The sequence below is a fragment of the Nycticebus coucang genome, chromosome 2 (assembly GCF_027406575.1).
Source record: "Nycticebus coucang isolate mNycCou1 chromosome 2, mNycCou1.pri, whole genome shotgun sequence".
NCBI classification, from domain to species: domain Eukaryota; kingdom Metazoa; phylum Chordata; class Mammalia; order Primates; family Lorisidae; genus Nycticebus; species Nycticebus coucang.
In genome coordinates, this window is record NC_069781.1 from 132,148,188 (window position 1) to 132,160,777 (window position 12,590).

A 12,590-nucleotide genomic window follows, 5' to 3' on the forward strand; every position below is an offset into this window, starting at 1 on the left:
ACTGTTCCCTCTCCTGAGAGGCTCCCACCCTAAAATCAGTCTCTCTGTGGGAAGCATCCCTTGGAGCAGCAGGGCACGAGGTAAAGATTCACAGCTCAGCACAGGTGGCAGTTGGCCATCTGAGGGACACTACAGTGCCCTCCAAAGCCCCCACTCCATGGCTGAATGTGTCCTTTCTCCACTCCACTGAGCCTGTAGCCCCTCACTCCACTTCCTCCTGGGGCTCCCTTCTGCCCTGGCACAGGCTTGGCCCAACCTTGCTTACTCTGTCTGTCACCCCCCAAACCCCTCACCAGGGCCTTCTCCTGCCACATGTCACAGTAATAATTCATGTTTGTTATTGACTCCTCACATGCCCAGGCACCAAGCACTGTGCTTATTTCTTGCCCTATGAGGCATGTTTTAGAGGGGAGAGTTGAGGCCCCCTGAAAGTCATCCTTTTGCTCGTAGTCTCCCAGGTAGAAATTGGCACAGCAGGAATTAACACCAGCCCCAGTCCCCTGAGCCCGTGCTGGGCCCCTGAAGCATGGCCTCCTTTAGGCTGAGCTTCTGGACTGGGCAGATCTGGCCACATATAGCAGCAGAGTCAGGGTCTGGAACCGAGAGTTTGGGTCACTGACTGCACAGCAGTCAGGTGCTGGCTCTGGGGTGCGTGGGGCTATCAGAGGCAGCAAAGCAAGAACTAGAAGCTGGGAGTCCTCAGAGCCAGCTTCCTGGAGGCACCCAGGTGGTGAGAGCACCCCGCCCCGTACCTTTAGGCCTGTGCTCTGCTGTTACCCGGCTGAAGATGACTGAGGGTTAACAGGCTGCTTCTGCCACACTCCTTTTCCTCTAGGAGTGAATTTTCAATGGTCAAAACTCACAACCAGCTCTGACACATTTGGGGGTCTTTGAAAGTCAGATAATACAGGGCTTCTGGGAGGTTCTCATGTGAATGTGGCAACATGGTCATAGTGAATTAACAAAGACCAAAAACTGCACAGAACCAAACTGCTCCCCACCTTCAAGTAAGAAATGTGAAGGAACACCTACCAAGAGCTGGGGCTCCAGTCCTGTCCCCCACAGAGGCTTGGGAACAAGACCCATGCCACCCAAGCTGTCACCTCTGCAGAGGACACCATCCCCTATAGTGCTGCAGAGGAGTCCCCAGGCGCCTGGGCTGGGGAAATGCTGCTTCAGCTATGAGGAGGCACGCTGGGGTCTGCACTTTCCCCTGTCCTATCTTTCTCAGTGCTAGATGCACCCCCAAAACATCTCAGCCACAACCACATGAGGACATCCTCCACCCTGAAGGCAGGTATGGTTGCTTGCTGGGTATTCACCGTGGCACTGTGTGAAGGTCCTCCTGGGTTTCATCATCCCACAAATACTGAGCACCTTGGGAGTAAATCACTGTGGTGGACACTGAATGTGTGCTCCCTGCTCAAGTGTAGCTACCAGGCAAATAGGAGGCAGGGGTACACAAGTCATCACACTACTAACTCACCACCAGGGGGGCTCAGGCAGTGGCCCCAGACAAGGCAACATTTGAGCTAAAACTCGCAGGAAAGGCAGGAAGAAGTTTCCAGGTAGGAGGACAGTCAGCCAGTGAGTGCGGGAAGGGAGGAGGCTGGGGTGGCACAGTGTGCAGATCCCCTGGGGATTTTGAACCTGATTCTGGGAACAATGAGAAGCCCGAGAGGTTTTAGGCGGCAGGGGAGGAGGCAGGAAGAATAGCTGAGCTGAGGGACAGAAGGTGGCAGAGTTGCAGCCCTGGGTACTTCCAGCTGAGTTCTCATAAGGGAATGTGAGTGGTTCCCCCAAGGAAAAGGACACCTCCTGGGAGTAAGCACATAGGCTCAGATTTGTAAAGGGTGCCAAGGGACAAAATAAGGGTTATATCTAAAGATTCATAGTTACATAAATTAATGCACTTATATTCTTTGAAAATTGGATTTCCACAAAAGTTAACCAGAACACAAAACTCACTGGATCCCCCTTTCCTCACCCACTTTAGCTGCTCTCCATGATAATGTTCTAACTTCAAAGCAGGAAGATAGGCATTGCATTGGGGAGCCAGATTTTAGACAGATATGTCCCAAATTTGGCATAATCATTTAACATTTTGACGTAGTTCAAAGCAGCCCCAGAAGTTGTCTCAGTAAGATCAGACTATTGAGGTCTGGTGTCATACAGGTGGCACTGAGCTCGTTACACAGGAGCTGATACTAAACATCACGTTTGGGCCACTTGGAGAGAAATGACATAACCTTATTCCTCTAAAGAACTGGTCTTCGAGGCGGAGCATGATGGCGGACAGGACGGACGTGTAGCCCACCTCTCTCAAGCCACCAGGTGAGAGGAAAGGAGGTCTGGACCTTCCCTGTGTGTGGATTATTGGAGTGGACAGACAGCTGGAGACGCCCAGCGAACTGGCGGTTTGCTATATATGAGGGGTAATTTAAACACAGACTCTGTTGTAGAGATTCTTCCCTGCTCGGCGGTGCTGGCCAGCAGGCCCCTCCCCTACGGAGGTCAGCAGCTTATAAATGCTGACAAAATCCAATTGACAAATAATTAATCCTGAACTGAGGGAGGCATCCTAAAGGAGAGCCACTCAAAACCACGGGGAGCTGGGCAAACTATTGGACATTTGAAGGGAAGGGATCCTGCCCGGGAAACAGACATTTTGAACTACCCAAAAGGGCGGGCACCTTTCCCCCAGGTGTTGGAGGGGGCTGGTGGTTCAGGCTAAGCAGCGAACTGGTGGGCGCCCATCCAAAAGGGAAACTCTGAACCATAAAACTCAGAATAAGTCCCCCAAGCGCTCCAACCACGGGAACCAGCTTGAAGCCTAGGACCCGGCTTTGGCTTCTGGAGCCACAAAGCTACTGAAGCCGCGGACGGGCTTTGGCTGCTGAAGCCACAGGAACCAGCTACAGGAGATAGAGCCGGGAGCCCGCCAACGACCCCCGAACTGAGCACCGCTCCCCTTATGGCCAATTGCAGTTGCCAGTTTGCAAGGGAACCTGGGAACAGAGTGGAGGGACTTAGGAAGCGTGGACACCTGCACTGAGTGGGAAGGTCGGTTGCAAGTGCTGTCTGGAAAAGAACAGCCGAGGTTGCACAATTCTTAGGTGACAAACTTTTATGGAAACTCCAAAATGGCGATCGGCCCTAGAAGGTGGTTACCATGGTAAAGGTATAAACTGTAAATCAGGTATAAGCCTTGGGACCACTCAGTGCCACCTGCTGTCCAGAAAGTATATTGCAGTATGAATATATTCCTATGAAAGTTGATCCCTACAGCAGACATATAGATATTTATAGGTACATTTCTACACACAAGAACATTTTTGTAGTTGGTGCCTTTTTTTTTGTTTTGTTTTGTTTTGGTTTTCGTGGGGTTTTTTGTTGTTGTTGTTGTTGTTTTATTTTTGTCTGTTTTTTCCTCACCATTTTCTTAGAGGAGATTTCGATAATTTTTTATTATTACTTTTTATATAGATATATTTTTTATTTCTATGTCTTCTAATTTTAATTTCTTCTTTCTTCTCATGTAACATTCCTTCTAACACCACTTTTTCTCTCTTTTTTCCCTTTCTTTCAATTATTTTACGATTATCGCTATTTTTATTGCAGTTGTTCTTATATTGCTGTTGACGTGGCTGTTGCCTGTATGTTTATGTGTTTCCGTCTGTCTCTGTATCTATGGGCCCATGTGCCTGGTAACCTTTGTATCTGTTTATTTGTTCATTTGGTCTCAATGAGCTTGGTGTTACGACCTGCAACTCTGAGCTCCTAACACTCCCCTCCACTCTCACTCCGTGATCTGGAGACCTGCCCCCCCAGGAGTCCAGATTCTTCGGTGAACTCTCAAGAGGTGTAGACAGGACCTGGACTGCAGCTGGCCAGTGCTGACTCTGTAGCAAAGGAGCGAGAAGATGATGGTCGGCTGAGAGGGAATTACACTGGAGTGGCGGTGCCCCGAGGTGCAGAGCAACAGCTGTCTTCAGCAATAACAAGGCCCACCCCCAGATATCCCATAGCCTCTCCTCCTGTCTTCCTGGGCAACCAGATGAGGCCGAGCATCTTCTCAGATGGCAACCACCATGGAACAGACCTGGGACTGAAACACAGGCCCCGTGAGTAAAGGGTTTTCCTGAGACAGTACCGACCTGGGTGGAACACGGGCACTAGAAAACACACCCGCAGAGCTGGGAAACTCCCAGGGTGGGGCTGATCCAGAGGACGGCTCTACTGAGCCTAAGACGCACCTGGCCCTTAGGGGATCACCAGCCTATAGACAAAGGAGGCCAAGAGACTACAGCCAACAACTGATTGTGCTGTGAATATGAACCTGCAGGACTAAAGACAGGGCCTGAAGCACCAGTTCTGGGAACTCAAATCAGCCTCTCCTCTGCAGAGGAATCTGGCAAGGTCAGAAACGAACTCCCACAGGGTTGTTCCCTTCACCCAGTAACATAAACTAAGGGTGGGGCTGGAACTGAGTGAACACCTCCAGCCTCCATCAAGTGCCCGAGGTTGACAGGCCACACCACCCCCTGCTGGATAAAGACAGAGAATAGTGGCCTAGTCAAGCAGACACAGACTACCCTGTGACTTAGGCAGGTGCAAACCCCTGGAGTATCTGCTTACTGCAGACAACTGACTGGGTCACAGCCCTGTGGGGCTAGCAGCGACTGGGTGTGACAGAGCTGCAAAGTGGGGAAGGAGGCATCAATCTTCCCAGACTGACCTATTTACTGGTGGCTCTTCCTGACTCCATGCAGCACTGGAGCAAGCCATTTTAGAGCAATCACCAGAACCCTGTGATCCAGTTCCCAGGGACCTCTTGAACTCTCCCACCCGAGGCAGCTGCTGACTGAGACAATTGACTTGGACCTTTTGAACTGAGTCACTCACCTGGGGACTATCCAGGTGGTGCCCTGGGTGTGTGGTTGTAGGAAGGTTTGATTTTCCTTTTCCATTTGTTGCCTGTGGTGGGTGGGGTGACTTAATTGCTGGTATTTCTCCACAGCTGAGACTTCAACCCAGAGGTAACTGTTTCACTAGGGTCACGTAGAAACAAGCTGAAAACAAGACAGAACCACTTAGCCCCTCTACACCAAACAGGGCCCCAGTTTCTCAGGCCACAGCACTGTACGGGTCCTCAACAAAACACCAGAGGAAAATCAAAGGGAGTAAAACAATCATGGGGCGGAATCAGTGGAAAAACTCTGGTAACATGAATAACCAGAATAGATTAACCCCCCCAAGGAAAGATACAGCAGATGTACTTGAAGATCCCATTCACAAACAACTGGCTGAGATGTCAGAAATTGAATTCAGAATTTGGATGGCAAACAAGATTAACAAAATGGAATTAGGAATTCGTGGAGAAAATCAAAAGCTGTCTCAAGAATTTAACGAATTTAAAGACAAAACCACCAAAGACATAGACACACTGAAACAAGAATTTGCAGCCCTCAAAGATATGAAAAATACAGTAGAATCCCTTAGCAACAGAATGGACCAAGCAGAAGAAAGGATCTCCGACATCAAAGATAAAGCTTTTGAATGCTCCCAAACTCTCAAAGAGGTAGAGAAATGGAGAGCAAAAATGGATCACTCACTCAGAGAGCTCTGGGATAACTTGGAGAAGGCAAATATCCGACTCATAGGAATTCCTGAAACAGATGAAGTGGCCTCACTGGGCGCAGAGGCCCTTCTGCATGAAATTATGAAAGAGAATTTTCCAGACATGCCTAGAGAACCTGAAATTCAGATAGCAGATAGCTTCAGAACCCCAGCACGACTCAACCCCAATAAGACATCCCCCAGGCATATCATAATTAACTTCACTAAAGTTAATATGAAGGAGAAAATTCTCAAAGCGGCCAGGCGAAAGAAATCTATTACCTTCAAAGGGAAGAACATTAGAATGACTGCAGATCTCTCTGCTGAAACTTTTCAAGCCATAAAAGGGTGGTCATCAACGTTTAATCTCCTCAAGCAAAATAACTTTCAACCCCGGATCTTGTACCCAGCTAAACTGCGTCTCATTTATGATGGAGAAATTAAATACTTTAATGACATACATATGCTAAAGAAATTTGCCATAACCAAACCAGCTCATCAGGATATTCTCAGACCTATCCTCCATAATAACCAACCCAATCCTCTACTACAAAAGTAAACTAACTCAGAAACTTCTCATCAAACTCCAACTTCCACAATGGCAAAAGGATCAAAAATGCCCACTGGACTTTCGAAAAACTCAATACCCCAAATTTCACCAAACTTATCAATACTCTCCATTAATGTGAATGGCTGAAACTGCCCTCTAAAGAGACATAGGTTACCTGACTGGATACAAAAACTCAGGCCAGAATTTGTTGCATACAAGAGTCACATCTTAACTTAAAAGACAAATACAGACTCAGGGTGAAAGAATGGTCATCCATATTTCAGGCAAATGGTAACCAGAAAAAAGCAGGTGTTGCAATTTTATTTGCAGATACAATAGGTTTTAAACCAACAAAAGTAAGGAAGGACAAAAATGGTCACTTCATATTTGTTAAGGGTAAGACTCAATATGATGAGATTTCAATTATTAATATCTATGCACCCAACCAGAATGCACCTCAATTTATAAGAGAAACTCTAACAGACATGAGGAACTTGATTTCCTCCAACTCTATAATAGTTGGAGATTTTAACACTCCTTTGGCAGTGATGGATCGATCCTCCAACAAAAAGCTGAGTAAAGAAATTCTAGATTTAAATCTAACCATCCAGCATTTAGATTTAGCAGACATCTACAGAACACTTCATCCCAACGAAACTGAATACACATACTTCTCATCAGCCCAAGGAACTTACTCCAGAATCGATCACATCTTAGGTCACAAGTCTAACCTCAGTAAATTTAAAGGAATAGAAATCATTCCATGCATCTTCTCGGACCATCATGGAATAAAACTTGAGATGAGTAACAACAGGAATCTGCATACACATACAAAAACATGGAAGTTAAATAACCTTATGCTGAATGATAACTGGGTCAGAGATGAGATCAAGAAGGAAACTGCCAAATTTCTGGAACAAAACGACAATGAAGACACGAACTATCAGAACCTCTGGGACACCGCAAAGGCAGTTCTAAGAGGGAAATTTATAGCACTGAAAGCCTTCCTCAGGAGAACGGAAAGAGAGGAAGTAAGCAACTTAATGGGACATCTCAAGAGACTGGAAATGAAAGAACACTCCAACCCCAAATCCAGTAGAAGAAAAGAAATAACCAAAATCAGAGCAGAACTAAATGAAATTGAAAACAAAAGAATAATACAACAGATCAATAAATCAAAAAGCTGGTTTTTTGAAAAGGTCAACAAAATAGATAAACCTTTGGCCAATCTACTCAGGAAAAAAAGAGTAAAATCTCTAATCTCATCAATCAGAAATAACAAAGATGAAATAATAACAGACTCCTCAGAAATCCAAAAAATCCTTAATGAATATTACAAGAAACTTTACTCTCAGAAATATGAAAATCTGAAGGAAATCGACCGTTACTTGGAAGCACGTCACCTTCCAAGACTTAACCAAAATCAAGTGGAAATGTTGAACAGGCCCATATCAAGTTCGGAAATAACAACAACCATACAAAATCTCCCCAAAAAGAAAAGCCTGGGACCAGATGGTTTTACGTCAGAATTCTACCAAACCTTTAAAGAGGAATTAGTACCTATATTACTCAACCTGTTCCAAAAGGTAGAAAAAGAAGGAAGACTACCCAACACATTCTATGAAGCAAACATCACCCCGATCCCCAAACCAGGAAAAGACCCAACAAGAAAAGAAAATTATAGACCAATATCACTAATGAATATAGATGCAAAAATATTCAACAAGATTCTAACAAACAGAATCCAGCAACATATCAAACAAATCATACATCATGACCAAGTCAGTTTTATCCCAGGGTCTCAAGGCTGGTTCAATATACGTAAATCTATAAATGTAATCCAGCACATAAACAAATTAAAAAACAAAGACCATAGGATTCTCTCAATCGATGCAGAAAAAGCTTTTGATAACATCCAACATCCCTTCATGATCAGAACACTTAAGAAAATGGTATAGAAGGGACATTTCTTAAACTGATAGAGACCATCTACAGCAAACCCACAGCCAATATCATATTGAATGGAGTTAAATTGGAATCATTTCCACTCAGATCAGGAACCAGACAAGGCTGCCCATTGTTTCCATTGCTCTTTAACATTGTAATGGAAGTTTTAGCCACCACAATTAGGGAAGAAAAGGCAATCAAGGGTATCCATATAGGGTCAGAAGAGATCAAACTTTCGCTCTTCACAGATGATATGATTGTATATCTGGAAAATAGTAGGGACTCTACTACAAAACTCTTAGAAGTGATCAAGGAATACAGCAGTGTCTCAGGTTACAAAATCAACATTCATAAATCGGTAGCCTTTATATATACCAAAAATAGTCAAGTTGAAAAAACAATTAAGGACTCTATCCCATTCACAGTAGTGCCAAAGAAGATGAAATACTTGGGAGTTTATCTAACAAAGGATGTGAAAGATCTATATAAAGAGAACTATGAAACTCTAAGAAAAGAAATAGCTGAGAATGTTAACAAATGGAAAAATATACCATGCTCATGGTTGGGAAGAATCAACATTGTTAAAATGTCCATACTACCCAAAGCAATATATAATTTCAACGCAATCTGCATTAAAGCTCCACTGTCATACTTTAAAGATCTTGAAAAAATAATACTTCATTTTATATGGAATCAGAAAAAACCTCAAATAGCCAAGACATTACTCAAAAATAAAAACAAAGCAGGAGGAATAATGCTACCAGACATCAGACTATACTATAAATCAATAGTGATCAAAACAGGATGGTACTGGCACAAAAGCAGAGAAGTAGAAGTCTGGAACAGAATAGAGAACCAAGAGATGAATCCAGCTAATTACCATTATTTAATCTTTGACAAACCAATTAAAAACATTCAGTGGGGAAAAGATTCCCTATTTAACAAATGGTGCTGGGTGAACTGGCTGGCAACCTGTAGAAGACCTGGACCCACACCTCTCACCATTAACCAAGATAGACTCTCACTGGATTAAAGATTTAAACCTAAGACATGAAACTATAAAAATACTAGAAGAGAGTGCAGGGAAAACCCTTGAAGAAATTGGGTTGGGTGAGTTTTTTTGAGAAGGACCCCCCGGGCAATTGAAGCAGCTTCAAAAATACACTATTGGGACTTGATCAAACTGAAAAGCTTCTGCACAGCCAAGAACACATTAAGTAAAGCAAGAAAACAGCCCTCAGAATGGGAGAAGATATTTGCAGGTTATGTCTCTGACAAAGGTTTAATAACCAGAATCCACAGAGAACTCAAACGCATTAGCAAGAAAAGAACAAGGGATCCCATCGCAGGCTGGGCAAGGGACTTGAAGAGAAACTTCTCTGAAGAAGACAGGCGCACGGCCTTCAGACATATGAAAAAATGCTCATCATCTTTAATCATCAGAGAAATGCAAATCAAAACTACTTTGAGATATCATCTAACTCCAGTGAGATTAGCCTATATCACAAAATCCCAAGACCAGAGATGTTGGCGTGGATGTGGAGAAAAGGGAACACTTTTGCACTGCTGGTGGGAATGCAAATTAATACATTCCTTTTGGAAAGAGATATGGAGAACACTTAGAGATCTAAAAATAGATCTGCCATTCAATCCTGTAATCCCTCTACTGGGCATATACCCAGAAGACCAAAAATCACACCATAACAAAGATATTTGTATCAGAATATTTATTGCAGCCCTATTCATAATTGCTAAGTCATGGAAAAAGCCCAAGTGCCCATCGATCCACGAATGGATTAATAAATTGTGGTATATGTACACCATGGAACATTATGCAGCCTTAAAAAAGATGGAGACTTCACCTCTTTCATGTTTACATGGATGGAGCTGGAACATATTCTTCTTAGTAAAGTGTCTCAAGAATTGAAGAAAAAGTACCCAATGTACTCACCCTTATTGTGAAACTAATGTAGGACCTTCACATGAAAGCTATAACCCAGTTACAACCTAAGAATAGGGAGAAGGGGGAAAGGGAGGGGAGGGAGTGGGATTAATGGGATTACACCTGCGGTGCATCTTACAAGGGTATACGTGAATCCTAGTAAATGTGGAATGTAAAGGTCTTAGCAAAATAACTAAGAAAATGCTACAAAAGCTATGTTAACTAGTGTGATGAAAATGTGTCAAATGATCTATGAACCAAGTGTATGGTGCCCCATGATCATACTAATGTACACAGCTATGATTTAATAAAAATAAATAAATAAATAAATAAATAAATAAATAAATAAATAAAAGAACTGGTCTCATTTGTCTTGTCACCTCCCCTGCCTTCCTTTCCTGCTTCATAAACTTTCACCACTGCCACTGGCCAAACGGGAAACAGGGCCTTAGAAACATCATTTAGGAGATGCACACTGTTATCTAGTTGACCATATTAGATAAGTGAGGTAAAATCTAACCTACCAGCCAGGGAAGGCACCATGTTTGAGTGTGTGTGCATGCATGTGCATGGTGACCAGGACACAGGATAAGGCAAGGGCCCCCTATCTGGTATCAGAGAACACGCATCTTTTATAGAAACAGACAAATCTGTTAATTACAGGATGAATTGCTCTGGTACCGTAAGTCCATCACCCTCAGATTATGCATCATAAAGCAAATCTTGATGAAAGACTGAGTTTACTGCAGTGATATGTTGTTAATTTAGCCCTGGCAGGGAACAACGGAATCTAATTTTTCCATGCAACTTGGATAACCTTTGTAATCACTCAAACTTATAAAGTAGCATTTTTTTCTCAGAAATATTTTTAACCTTCACAGAAGTACTCAAAATACTAATTTTATTGGTGATTTTTCATTGGTGGAAGGTGGGTCATTCCATGGGGCTGCAATCAGGATGACCTCAGCACTGTGACCTTTGCGTGCCTACAGAAAATGGCTCCAGGTCCTGCATCTTTCAGCCTCACAGCTACTCTTAATAGTCAGTCGCAACCATGAGGGTGAAGCAATTCACAAAGATACATGAGGATCAATTATAGCAAAATGGCCAAGGTGAACATCACCTTAATCAATTAAAATGCTACAGCTTAGCTGACACATAATTGATTACACCATAATCCATCTAGTTAAAATTTAGAGAAGTGGGAAGAGAGGACCAGAGCCAGGATCCAGGGAAGCAGGGATTTGCACCTATCCACCCCTGGGCAGCCACAGGTATTTGTAGTGGGGGCAATCTCGAAGCTCTGACCAGTTGACACACCATAGTCTTCTAGGCCATCCAGCCTCCAGGAGCTACTACTTGGCTCTGACCCACTATATTCCATGCAGGAGTTGAGGTGGCAGCCACTTGTTGCCCTGTTTGGTGCCCTGGCTCAGCTGCAGCCTTCTGAGCGCCACTTGCCACTGGGTGGGGTTAGGGACTGCAGCAGGTGGCCGTTCTTCTCCATGAAAAAAGCAGCAGTTACATGTCCTGTGTGTCTGCAGCCCTCTCCAGGAACCTAAGCATTGACTTAGTCCTCCGGGCCCTGAGTCTCCTTTAGGGGTCTGGACTACACGGAGAGCAAGGACTGGAAAACTGAGGCTCAAACCCTGGCTCTAGGTGACTGTCCCTCTGGAGGCCACTGTAAACTGAGAAAACAGAGACAAATCCTTACTACCTATAAGCACAAAAGGGGAAAAATGTTTTGTTTGCAAATTAGAGTAGATCATAAATACCTAAGGACACGGTGCACATTGTGCTAACTTTTATGTAGATTGTCTCTTTTGTGTCATATCAACCCCAGGAGATAGTTTCTGATGATGCCCCCACTTTATAGGTGGAAAAACTGAGGCATTTTTTCATCTTTTGTATTTACCTGGATGGAGTTAAAGCAATTTTCCTTAGTAAAGTACCTCAAGAATGAAAGAGCAAGCACACCCTGTGCTCAATACTAATTTGAAGCTAGTGGATGAACAACTGTAGGCCCACATGAGAGACAGACAATTAAAATCAAGTAGGAGGCAAGGGGGGAAAGGGGAGGGAGAAAGGGGAGGAGGCGGGTCTAGTTAACTCAGATGGTACCTAACAAATGCAAACAATGCAACCCAATCATATGTATCCTTATATTAATCTGAAATTTAAAAAAAAAAGAAGAAAAGAAAAACTGAAGCATTGGGTGATTAAAGATCACATTGATATATTTGAGAACTCTGAGGCCTTGGCTTTCCATGACTTTGCTGCCTGCCCCCTTGAGAGCCCCACCCCCACCCCCACTGTGTCTCTCATATCAACTGTGTTCTCAGAAGAGAGAGGGAGAGAGTCACAGCTGACCCTGGGCCCTGACTGTAACCCACAGCCTACTTTATCAAAGTTGCACACCAGCAAAGATTTTTCAACATCTGATTTCGTTGTCTACTTTTACGACTACTCCATCAAAAACTAGGTGAGTTATTTTTCCTCCAAGAATTTCCTTTCCCATAGAACCAGACATCA